Genomic DNA, 12,399 nt, shown 5'->3' with positions numbered 1-12,399 from the left:
TTTTGGTACGTGTATTCTGGCCGACCTCATGAAGCGATTGATGTGTTTTTAAGGGGGTCAAAAATACAATGAATTAGATGCCTTATTAATTCAAATTATTTGGTAAATCAAAGCACCATTTCCAATTTGCACATATTATGCACCTTTCATTGTATCTGCTGAGACAACAACAGTCTCAAGCGACTTCCTACAAGTGGAGTACAAGAGTTTCGGGCTTTCTTTAGCTGCTGCCACAGAATGGCCTCTCCTCCCCTTCAGTTGAAAACTATTGAGATCCTCAGCAGCTGGGAGTGTTTGTCTCCTTGTAGTACACTGGTGCTAGTTAGTTAAACCAGGGTCAAAGGTCAGAGGTCAACACTGCCCCTGGTGTAGAACAGTTTTAATTGACTTAGAGACAACAACCTCAGGCATTCACCTGTAACTCTAATTTTATCTAACATAAATACACGTGTGGAGACAAATAACCACTTTTTACGTTTCAAAGTGTTGTTTGCTGCCGAATTCCAAATCAAAGCTTTTGTTTGGGGTTACAAGCGTTTATTAATAGCTGGGCTTGGGTTAGATGTTAAATAGAATATCTTATTTTCATTGTTAATGCTGCATAAAATGCCAAATGATGCTATAGACCTTTATTGAGCTGAAAAAAAGTGACAAATATACTGGGGATGGCGGTCGACCCCGCTTAAGATCAAACTGGGTGGGTAAAGTAGAATGCGTTTGAGACTCCTGGTCTAACTAAAGGATATACACAGCAGTTGGGTGTCAAAACTTTCCTGCTACAGCAGCCTGTGCTGGAGGCAAATCTCTGATTGCCTAATTATGCTAAACCCTGATGTTAATGAAATGGTCTGAAAGGTCATTATGTGGGGACACTTCTCACATTGCTCAGGGCATAGATAGGTGTGTGTGTGTGTGTGTGTGTGTGTGTGTGTGTGTGTGTGAAAGGAGAAGATGAAACATGAAGCTGAGGGGACTGCACTGCATCTGGTTGCATATGATGTACCTGTAAGCAGTATTGGGGTCTTTACTCTAAAATGCAATGCATTACACATTACTTGTTATCTTTCTTAAAAGTAATGCATTGTGTTACTTAATTACTTGACGGAGAAAGTAATTTGCTACACTGCTCATTACATTACTTTTACCTTATTCTGCAAATTGACCTGAAATGCATTATCTCATAATTACCAGTTAGCAATATAAATCAGAGGCTACAGTCCCACATACCAACACAAATCCCTATCCCAATGAAGACACACATATGACTCTTCTTTTAGTCTTCTTTTAGTTTTTACGTATGAACACAAAGCTAACTACACAAAGCAAAGATAAAAAAAAACAGCCCAAAGAGACTTCAAAGCAATTGTCACAGTGATTCTACTGTAGAAACATGAACAGGTAGACAGGTAGGCTACAATGCTACAAGCCTGTCTCCTCATCACTACTTTTGTTACCTGCTGAAGTTTAGGGTCTGGCTGCTGGTCTGGTGTCAGCATTCACTCTGGGTTCTTAGCTAGCCTTGTGTTAGCATGCTGTCTGTGCGGATTCTTTCCAAGAGTCGAGGTTGTGTTAGCAACAGTGCGGAAATGTCTATATCTCTACTCCTCAAAAGCTCATGTATATCACTCTAGCGTTGTCCTCTTTGCACATGAACTGAAGTAAGCAGATTGGCGTGCAAGCATGCAGGAAGACAAAATGCATGTTTCTTTTCATCTTTTGCACTGTTTATGGTGGCTACCTATTTAACCATTAGCTCCAACCATCTCATAACTAAAACCACTGTAAAAACAATAACTTGTAAGCCTGCTTGGTACACGTGCTTTTTCTGTATGATACACCCAAATCAGTAATTCCTGTCCCAGTAGAATAATAACAGTCTACATCCAAGTTCAAGTTCCACCCAAGAGGTGGAAGAAGCTGGAAGGCGGAGTGTTTTTAATAAACTATTACGGTACTGAATGACGATGACTCACACTGGGAGAAAGCAATACCCAGTGCAAAAAAGTTTTATTGCCGCAGATCACCGAAAACATCATTAACTAGTCAAATCATTTGTCACCGCATTCCAAAACAAACCACACACTAATTTTTCAATCTGAAAACTCAGTAGGTTGTTTGTTGATGTTGCTCACTCAGTTGTTTTTAAGGAAAAACTGTGGAAATTAACATGAGCTCCAGGTGAAAGGCACAAAAAGCATATCCTGCCCTCTGATGTACACAAAGATAGACATAGTTACCTAACCATCTGCTTTTAGTGCCCTAACATTTAAGGAAGTCAACCTATCATCAGACTTAAATGTCATTATTGGATAATATAGAGAGTGTGAAAGAAGAGACAAATGCCTGCAACAGGAGGCAAAAATATGGCTGACTGCATGAAGGCTGGATTGGCTACATGAATAACTCACATTCACACCCTTACTTTCTGCTTCATAAAGCACAGGCACTGACTGTTCCCTCTGTATGTACACAATGAGCTCTATGACCATACAACAGAGGCATAAATGGTAAATGGTCTGTATTTGTATAGCGCTTTACTTGGTCCTAAGGACCCCAAAGCGCTTTACACTATACACAATCATCCACCTATTCACTGTAGCTTGTGATGGCAAGCTACAGTGTAGCCACAGCCACCCTGGGGCGCACTGACAGAGGCGAGGCTGCCAGACTCTGACCACCACCAGTAGGCAACGGGTGAAGTGTCTTGCCCAAGGACACAACGACCGAGACTGTCGGAGCCGGGGCTCGAACTGGCAACCTTCCGATTACAAGACGAACGCCCAACTCTTGAGCCACGATCGCCCCGATAACTGCACAGGATTCTTGGCTGGGACTAGAATATGATCCATGAAAACTTTACACTTTAGAAATGAAAAGGTGTGTTTTCTTAGGCTTCCTCACCGCATCGAAAATCTCCCATGATAACCATGATTTATATCCAACCTTGAACTGAATTGTTGTGCACCTAATATGCTGTGCAAGCTGGACCTCAAGTTTTTTCCTTTTTTTTTTTTGCTGAAGGAAATAATATGTTTGTTTTACTCATGGGCTAGGTTTGGGATATAAAAAGAGAAGATTGGCAGTGCACCTGTGGGCTGCCAATGAAGGAGTGACCCTGAATAAAGAGATGGGGAAGAAAAGGGGAGCGGCTGCCGGAGAAGTTCCTTAGCTCTGCAAACCACTTCAGCTCTCACTTGAGTGCCTCTATTTGGGCCTTAACCCACACGTACCCCCACCTAAATGCTTCAGATTTAAATTCCTCTACTCGGCAAGACCCTGTGCACCCCTCCTTCCCCCAGTGCTCGGCACACACCAAGGGGCATTCAAAACGCATTAACACCAAATCAATGGGAAACGGTGAAAAAAAGCAAAAAAGAAAGAAAAAAAATCTCCTTAGCAACATAATCTAGACAGCCTGACGAGAGAAGAAGTGAAAAGAAAAAAAAAAGAGAGGGGTGCTGGTGCTGTTAGGGAGGGAAGAAGAATTGGACACAAAGGGTGGGCACACAGACAGCAACAAAATTGAAAATTAACACAGAAGAAACTGTTCCTTTTTTCATGGGAACACAATCAGCTACATTAAACCCAAGCCAGGCCCCTCCTCCTCGCCTGGCCTTCTCTTGCTTGTGGAAGGAGGCTCCATCAGGATTTTGCCCAGTTCCAGAGAACTTCCAGAGAGAGTAGTTGCCAAAGAAAAACATGTTTGTTTTCTAAGTTTCTCGTTTAAGATGGAACACATGCTGTCTTTGTTTGTTTTTCTTAAGTTGCATTATTTTTCTCTTTTTCTTTTTTTTAAAATCAACTTTCTTTTTAACAAACAGGTTACAATCTATACCATTTAAGCAGTATGTAAGTAAGTAGCATTAATAAGTGAGGGTCTACCCTTAAATGGTGTTAGCAAGACCTTATCTGCATGTCAACAAACACTTGTTGGAGATTTAAGTCGTCTCGTCTAGCCTTTAGATAAACACTTAGGCTGGCTTAATGAACTCAGGTTTTGTGGGGGGATGATGCAAAAACTTCCTGAGAGAGACTGGCGGCTGTAAAAGAAGAAGCACTGGTGAAGTCATTTTAAGTCAACAGAAAAAAAATTATACAAATAGAATAAAAATAAATAAAAATAAATCATGCTTGGGAATAATATCAAAAGAGCCTCGTCTGCTGATTCCACTAGAAATCAGATTTACCATTATAGTTGATCAGAATGATCATGTGCTCATTTGTGTATATTGGAAAACAATTAGTATGAGCAGGAACTCTGGCCACCAGCGGCCCTGTAAATGACCTCTGACCTCCACTACATGATCAACCCTTTGAGAGGAGGGCCTGCTTTAATTAGGAGGTCATTAAGAGCCAACCTCTGGACACCACGGGAACACGCAATGCCAGCACTCCCACCTGGAAGCACAAAATCTGGACAATGACTTTCAGTCAAACAGTGCTGAATACCTAAAAAACTTCATGTCTTGTTCTTGTCTGTGTTAATTCTATGCAAGGAAATACTCACCCTTTTCCACAGCCTAGAATTAAAATGTTATGATAAGTATATTAAATAAAAAAGACAAGCATGCTACTAAAATGAAACAGTTTTGCTGTATGCCCCATGTTTCTTCACTTATTAGGACAAAAGTTTGTAGGAAAGGTAAAAGAAAAGTTTCACTCATACCAACTGATTAAACAAGAAGGAAATTGGGGGGGGGGAGGCGGGTGAGCACCACAGAGAAGACGAGCGTCTAAAGAGGTGCAACAACAAAGTCAGACAGAGTATAAAGGTGGAGAAAATAGATGACAAGAGAAAGAGTGATTCCAGCGCCCTTTATTCAAGCCTCTGATTTCACACTCGCACAAAGAGCTTTGGGGACGTTTCATCCTTTTCACATTTCTTCTGCATTTATTCAGTGTTATTCTGCAGTGCAGTGTCTCCTATATGGGAGAGGGAGTGCTGCCCGGAGAGGAGTCAGCTCCATTCACAGCTTTATAAATCACCTCAGCATGTGCAGACCGTGGCCAATCAGCCAATTACACCCCTCTGACACACCGGGTCTGATAAAGAAGGCCCAGGACAATGGGATCACAGGCCAGATAAACGACCCTTTAATGAAGTCGCCCACAAAACAGGCCAAAACCGCGCGCCCCACTTACGTATTCCATCATGCCGTTGCCCTTGCATTTCCTCTTGCTCAGCCGCCACGGCAGGCACAGCTGGGGAGAGGGAGCCACAGAGAAAGAGAGGCAGAGTGAGAGAAAAATGACTCTGTGCTCTGACACTGCTAAGCCCCCCACCCAAGGCCCCTTTCAGACTTTTGGCCGAACAAAAGCATCTGTTGCCATACTGTGCCGTTCAACCCCCCCTTAACACACACATACTCCAGTCGGGTAAGGAACCTCGCAGGAGCTAAAAAAGGCAGCACTGAGCCGTATGCAGCTGAGGCTGCTCACCTTGTGGCACAGTCTATTGTGGACCCCATTCCAGGAGCTTCTCCATCCATCTTTGTGTCTCAGGGACAAATAGAGAAAGAGAGGGAGAAACTTTTTATGACAGAGTGAGAGAGAGCCACAAGACTGCAGCTGCAGGATGAATAGGAGAGGGAATGAAGGGATGAGGTGGGAGTGAGAGAGAGAGAGAGGAGAGAAGGGGGCAGCTGCAGGGTGGTCCCACCCCTCTGTCCCTCCACCTCCACCAACTTCGAGAGAGTTGTTTGGCTTCTCCTAGGATTCAGAACACAAACAACTTCATGGTACGTGCTATAAGTTCAGACTGCTCCTATAACTCCAGTGAAAGAACTGAGAGGGGAGGAGAAAGTAGAGAATGTGGACTGAAAGGGGCCAATGTGTATACATTTACCTTGATGCTTCGGTTTCCCTGTCTTTTCCCCTTTATTTGCACAATCTTTTTTGCAAACTGTCTGACCACATCATAAACTGTCTACAGCATCAGTTTGTTCCAGCTCCGCATGAGGCTGTATGATGTTTACACTGAGTGAAACATGCAAATATTAGAATTCACATGGCTTCATTATCCCAACTAATGGAAATAATCTCATGTGCCTTTTTTTTTTAGTAAAATTCAGACTCATGTGTTTTCTTTCACTAAAGCAAAAGCAATAAAAAATTTTTTTTAAAAATCTCTCAGTTTGAATACAATTTATAATAGCTATAAGTCTACGCTACTTTAAAGGACAAAACATTTATACCTGTTTATTCACACAGAATGTTTAATAGAACCAACAATGACCTCCGATTGAGTAAAACACAACTACATATATCAGCCTTGTTACTTGCATCACTTGTTAAATACAGTAATATATAATAAAAATCTATATATATAATTATATATACAAAAACCCTTTCTACCCTGGAGGTTCCAGCGTCAGGACCAGGCTGGATTTCTTATTGCATCATTCCAAAAGTTAATACCAAAGGTGCATTTTAATAGGATTTTTACTGGCATAGAAACAGTGTTTGTGCATGCTTAACAGTAAGCAGGTTTGCTGTGTACAGTAAAGGAAATGAAAGCCTTTATTTGACCAAAATCTATGTTCTGTTCCTGTCATAAGACATGAGTAAATTAAATCCTGGTTAACAACAAGACAAGACATTATATATTACAACATTAGAAAAGGGGGTCAAATATTTGACTTTTGGGCTGGCTAAAAATATATCATGCTAAGAGAAAACCACCAAGGAAATGGGAGAAACATTGTTAAGCATTGAGAAAATTTCAGAAATGTTTTTATTCACTTTATAGTTTTAAGTCATCTGAAGTAAAAATGAAAATAGTTGCTTTACTTTAATAAATCTCATTCTGACCGAGTGATGGGGCCAAAGAAGCTTGTTTCCATTTTCTTTTATCAGCAGATGCCATGTTGTTCATTTTCCCTTTGCTCTCAGAGTGTATTAAATAAATTTGAGGACATGTTTTTATCCAGGGGTAATAATTTTATAATTTTTAAAAACAAAACAAAAAATATAGAAAAGTGAAAGAAGGTTAAACTTTGACTCAGATATAACAAAACCATATAATAAACAAAAACAAAAGACTATGAAAGGTTAATGATACCTACAGAGAGAAAGTGAAACCAGAAGTCAGACAGAAAAAAGGGGGAAGTGTTTCCACAGCGATTTTATTCAAGCCTTTCACACAGAGCTTTGGGGGAGTTGCATGCTTTTCACATTTTACTGTATGAAATCAGTGCTTTAAAAATGAACCAGATTTTAAAAAATTGGATCACTAAAAAGGTAGTTATATTCATTAATCAGTGAAGTCTCTGGATCCACAGAGTATACCTTTAAAGAACTAATGAGGCCTACAGTTTAGTAGTCAGGTTTTGATTTAACTTTGATTATGATTTTGGAGGCTATCATCATTATTTAAACTGCATTCCTGGTATAAATGAGATGGATAAAGTAAAATACCTGCCAGTTTATTAATTGATTTAACTTACTGACTGCTAAAAACAGCTTTTTCACCTTATAATTTTAAACGTAAGCATGCCTAAAAATATTGTTCTGTAGTGAAAAACTTCCCTTTCCAATTCTGGATGATTTAAACTTTTCTTTTTGTCTTCTAAGACTTTAAACTGATTTAAATCCACTGGGTTCTGTGAAAAAGACATCATAAAAAAGCTGGAACTAGGGCTGGTTTTGCCAGATTTTCAAGAGGAAAAAAAATCAAAAACTCAAGCAATTTATTTTTTGCTCATCAGGTCAAAATGATGCTGTAATTGTTTCCCTCAAAAACTACACAAACCCATAAAAAAGACAAAAAAAAAATGAAGAATAAGTAGATGATTTTTACAGCTGCAGGTGCAGAAAGGGTGTCACCAAGTTCAAAACGCCTCCCCAGAGGACCGCCGCAGCGTCCAGCTGTAATTCTCTCTGTCATCTGACATCCTCGGGCCAAAGTGCCAGTTTCCTAACACTAACTCACTTCTTTGTCTTTCGTGTATGTAACCTTCGTCCTAAAGAAAACTCACACAAAAATACTCCTTGATTGAAAAATACCACTTTTTGATAAAGTACTTTTGTGTGAAATCCTCTTCTTTGTCATCAAGAGTCTCAGAGCCTTTTTTTAAGAGAAGATCCACTGAGGTCTGTGTGTTTCCCTGATTTATATGCAGATCAGGTCTCATCCAGAGATGCTCCTACAGTATCGTCACTGTAGAGATATCTTTTCTTCATCCACACAAACATCTCTCACTCACACTTAAAACAAATTTACTCTCATGGGTATTGTCATGTGTCAGAATAAGACTTTTAAGAGTGTGTTTAGCATTCAGGTTTGGGCATTCATCACCCCTGTCTAAGCCAAGAAATCTTTGTTTGGTCGCTCCTCTTCAAACCTTTGAGTGTTAGGAGGGGCGGGGGGATCGATTTGATTCTAATCGGACCATGAAAAGAACATGATCTAACTACTTTCAGACCGGAGTATATTTAGGCCCACTTTTCTTTACGCTCTCCCTCTCTCCATTCCCCCCTACTTTAGTGCGGGCACAATGAAGCTGGCCAATTTAAAAAGCTTTGAATGTCTCGTCAATGACTTTGTGAATACAGGCAAGAGAGATTTTGAGAGGAGAAGAGGGAGTGAGGAAAGTAGGGAAATGAGGGAGAAATGGAGAAAAAAAGGCCAGGGAGCACACATAAAAATTCCAAGAGTTGTTTAAGCGTGGGTGGGTTCATTTGCATGACAGCGCCATGTGAATAAGACTGACCTCTTGGACCGCCCCAGTGCTCGGCCGAGCTGCAGCCTGACGTGCAGGCTTTGACCCAGCTCATTGACTCTGAATGGATACTCTGTCAAAAGGAGGGACCTTGCAGCACTCAGCCGGACAGGCATCTGCAGACCTCCTGTTTGACACCCAGCTACCTCTATTTCAGTCCCTACTACTAACACAGTAGGTTGTGCACATGCACACACATTTACCAAGGCATTAGGCAGATATCCAAAACTCTCTTATCGCCGACCCTCAGACCTCCAAGAGGAATCACACGGACAGAAGATGTGAATACAGAGACGTAAACATCCACAGAAACCATGAAACAAGTCCTTTCTTTAGACACATTTATGCGCACACACAGACATGACAGGTGCAGCAAAGCTCTTGCACGTGCAGGCCCATCAACACGCTTCACTTGATGGCTCTATGATTTACTGCAACAGGCAGGTGAGAGGACATAGAGTGGACCAGGGGGGCGGTTGAGCGATGTAGTCTGCATACAAATCTTAGTTAACTGCCCCGTACTCCCCCTCGACCCCATACAAAGTTGTGACTCTGTGCAAACACAAAAAGCTCAGACAGCTTATAAACACACTCTCCATTTATCTGGCTGGCACAGAGCTGGGATGATGCAGACAGGCACCCTTACCCCTGACCTCAGCTGTCTATAAACGCTCAAAAGCAAGCTCACCATACTTGGAAATGCAAACAAAGCGATGTCAACACTTGTTTCATTTCTATTAATTCATTTGTTTCCAGAGAAATTGAGGGGAAAAGAGTGAATAATGACGGAGGTGATGGACAAGTTACACTGATCCAAGTTTCAACTGTTGTACAAAATCTCTAGTTTTTTTCCCCTTTTTTGGGAATGAATGTGGTGAGAAAATGAGAAAAAGGAATTCAAGTGTATTTGTCATGATAGAGTATAATACTAAGTGGAATTGTGATGGCATAGCTGTGTGCGTATGTGTGTATGTTTAAATTTATTTGGGCAAAGTAGTATTTCATTAATAAATTACTATCATTCAGACATCAGATGCTGGACTGTATACAATTTATGTGGTTTTACAAAAACAATTACCTTACATTTGTCTCTATTTTTTTCTTTGTATTTATGTCTATGTTAACAAGTTAGATGGCTTTATAAAAAGAAAAAGAAAAATTGTACCTGACACTGATAAATTGTAAACGTCTTCTAAAACTTTGAAATTCATGTTTGATATGGATATTCTCCTCTAAATGAATAAATGGTATTTATTTTTTGTTTCAGAATATATTTTTAGAGTTGATCATTTTCAACAACTTCAACTCATCATTCACTTGAACGATTTTTCATTTATTTTGCAGTTTCATGTGTTATTGTGTGTGTATACGTCACAAACAACACCCATTAATACAGTTTTGAAGTAACTTTTACTAAATTATTACTTTAGAAATAATCACCAAACCAATTCAGTTACAAGCGAAAATATATATCGCTTTATTGAGCATTAATTATGACCTTTATTAGTAACTTTATTTGTGGTCACAGACCAGATATAAATTCATAAGAAGTTGTTATATGTTGGTCAGCACCAACTTTTCAGTCAGTGCATTGGCCTAACTGAAGCACCTTTTCATAAATAAAAAGACTTAATCCTTTCAGATGTATGCTGTATTTGTTAGTAGATGATAATACATTTATAAAAATGTAACAGTCTGCTGAACCAATGCAAATATATTTCAATAAATGAAAACGCCAGAAGCTTTCACTAAGTAGCACATAAAATGTTTACATTTGCACAGATCATAGTTACACATTTGGGATTATCCCTATGGTAATTTAATTGTGCAATTATTATGATATTATGAACTGATTCAAGGTGTTAATAATAATTGCAACAAGCTCCGGGGCTTTGTTCCTGCAGAGGGTGGCCCTGTGCTGCTGCTGCTGCTGCTATGCCTGATGACTCACAGAGGCTGGAGGCTGGTTGATGCTTCCCAGCAAACACTAGCCAGTTCATGTGATGTTCCAAATTACCTACCACATAATTAGCTGCATGTTACATAATAAGCTCTGCTGGGCTTAAAACACTAGGTTAGTTTCTCTGCTAATAGACCTTGTGATGCCCTCACTGTGCTTGATGCCATATTATGACTGGTGGGAAAAGAATGGATCCAGGCAACAGATTGTGATTACAAATTCGGACTTTTTATTTATTTATTTACTTATTTATTTATTTACAAAAATCACCATGGGATGCACTCACACACAAAAAAGAACAGGTGGCTTTTCCAGATCTTTAGAGCAGGCTGTTTAACATTTGGTTGTTATAAGCATAATTTGTGCATTACATAGCAGTGATAGTCTGTCGAATACTTTGAACCTAATTAACATGAATTCATATATATAAATATGTGTGTGTGTAGATAGATAGATAGATAGATAGATAGATAGATAGCAAATCAACAGTAACCATCATCATGTCATTTCTGCAGCCTTTTACTGAATCTAAATTTTCTTTAAGTGAGAAAAAAAGGATTTGGATGCTGTTTGCACAGAGGAGTGAATTTAAATGAACACTGAAATGCAAACAGCGAGGAAGACTAAACTGGAAACTAAGATTGATGTGTTCTTCATTGTTCAGATGAGAGGAATAACGTTCAGAATGCAGTCTTACAGTGGATTTCTCTAACTCCCTTTAACTTCTACATATCTTTCAATATATGTGTAACAGATGGAAAAAAAAGTGGACATTATCTGAATTAAGAAACAAGTTTGTGTTTTTGTGGACGACCGTATCTGACCTCAAACACGGGGAAAAGCTGCAAGCGACAAGCTGCCTGAGAGACACTAACGGGCAATAATGAGGATCAAGATAATGACAGACTCTACTCAACGTGACACTTTTTCAGATAGATATTTTGCAGCAACGCATGATACAGCCTGTGATTTGTAGTGTAATTTCTACACGTTTGTTTATTAATAAAAACAAAAACAAAACAAACAAAGCACCATCATTTTTAAAAAACATTAATCATTCCATTAATCTTATCTAAGCAAACAGCACTAATCAAGTGCAGCAGGAAAACAAAAAAAAGCAAAAATATGAGCCCAGTGCAGTCACTTATAATGTTAAAAGATGCAGACAGTCTGATTTGAAATACTAAAACTAAATCTAGACAAATATCAATCTTTTACAGTTTTGCTAATACTATAATATTAATTAAAAACTGAAGTATGTTAGTTTGTATAATTGATGTAAACCACTCTTTATATTTAGGTCTACCTAGGCTTGCTTTTATAAAAGATAAGCCAAAATAAACCCTGTTAAAACTAAAGCAAATATGGATTTGACAAACTGAGCTCATGTCACTAAAGAAGCAAAAGTGGTTTGTTTGCATGTGTGTTTTCAAAAGGCATGACCAAAGGGCACACCCACAGGTACACAATAGTGACAAATATACTTTGCCAACTGTGAGGTTTTTCATATCATTGCATAATAAAAAAAAAAAAACAACCCAGTTCTTGCCAGGTCTTAAGTTAGATAAATACAAAACAACACATGACACATTACATTATGTCCTTAATGTCAACTAACTGTACCCCATGATTCAGTAGCTTGTAGAACTACCTTTAGCAGCAATAACTTGAGGTTTTCTTATGACTTTATCAGTTTCTCACATCATTGTTGAGGCATTT

The sequence above is a fragment of the Neolamprologus brichardi genome, chromosome 23, assembly GCF_056152115.1.
Source record: "Neolamprologus brichardi isolate AB-2024 chromosome 23, ASM5615211v1, whole genome shotgun sequence".
NCBI classification, from domain to species: domain Eukaryota; kingdom Metazoa; phylum Chordata; class Actinopteri; order Cichliformes; family Cichlidae; genus Neolamprologus; species Neolamprologus brichardi.
The sequence above is the reverse complement of the archived record's forward strand: the minus strand, read 5'-3'. Positions refer to the sequence as shown.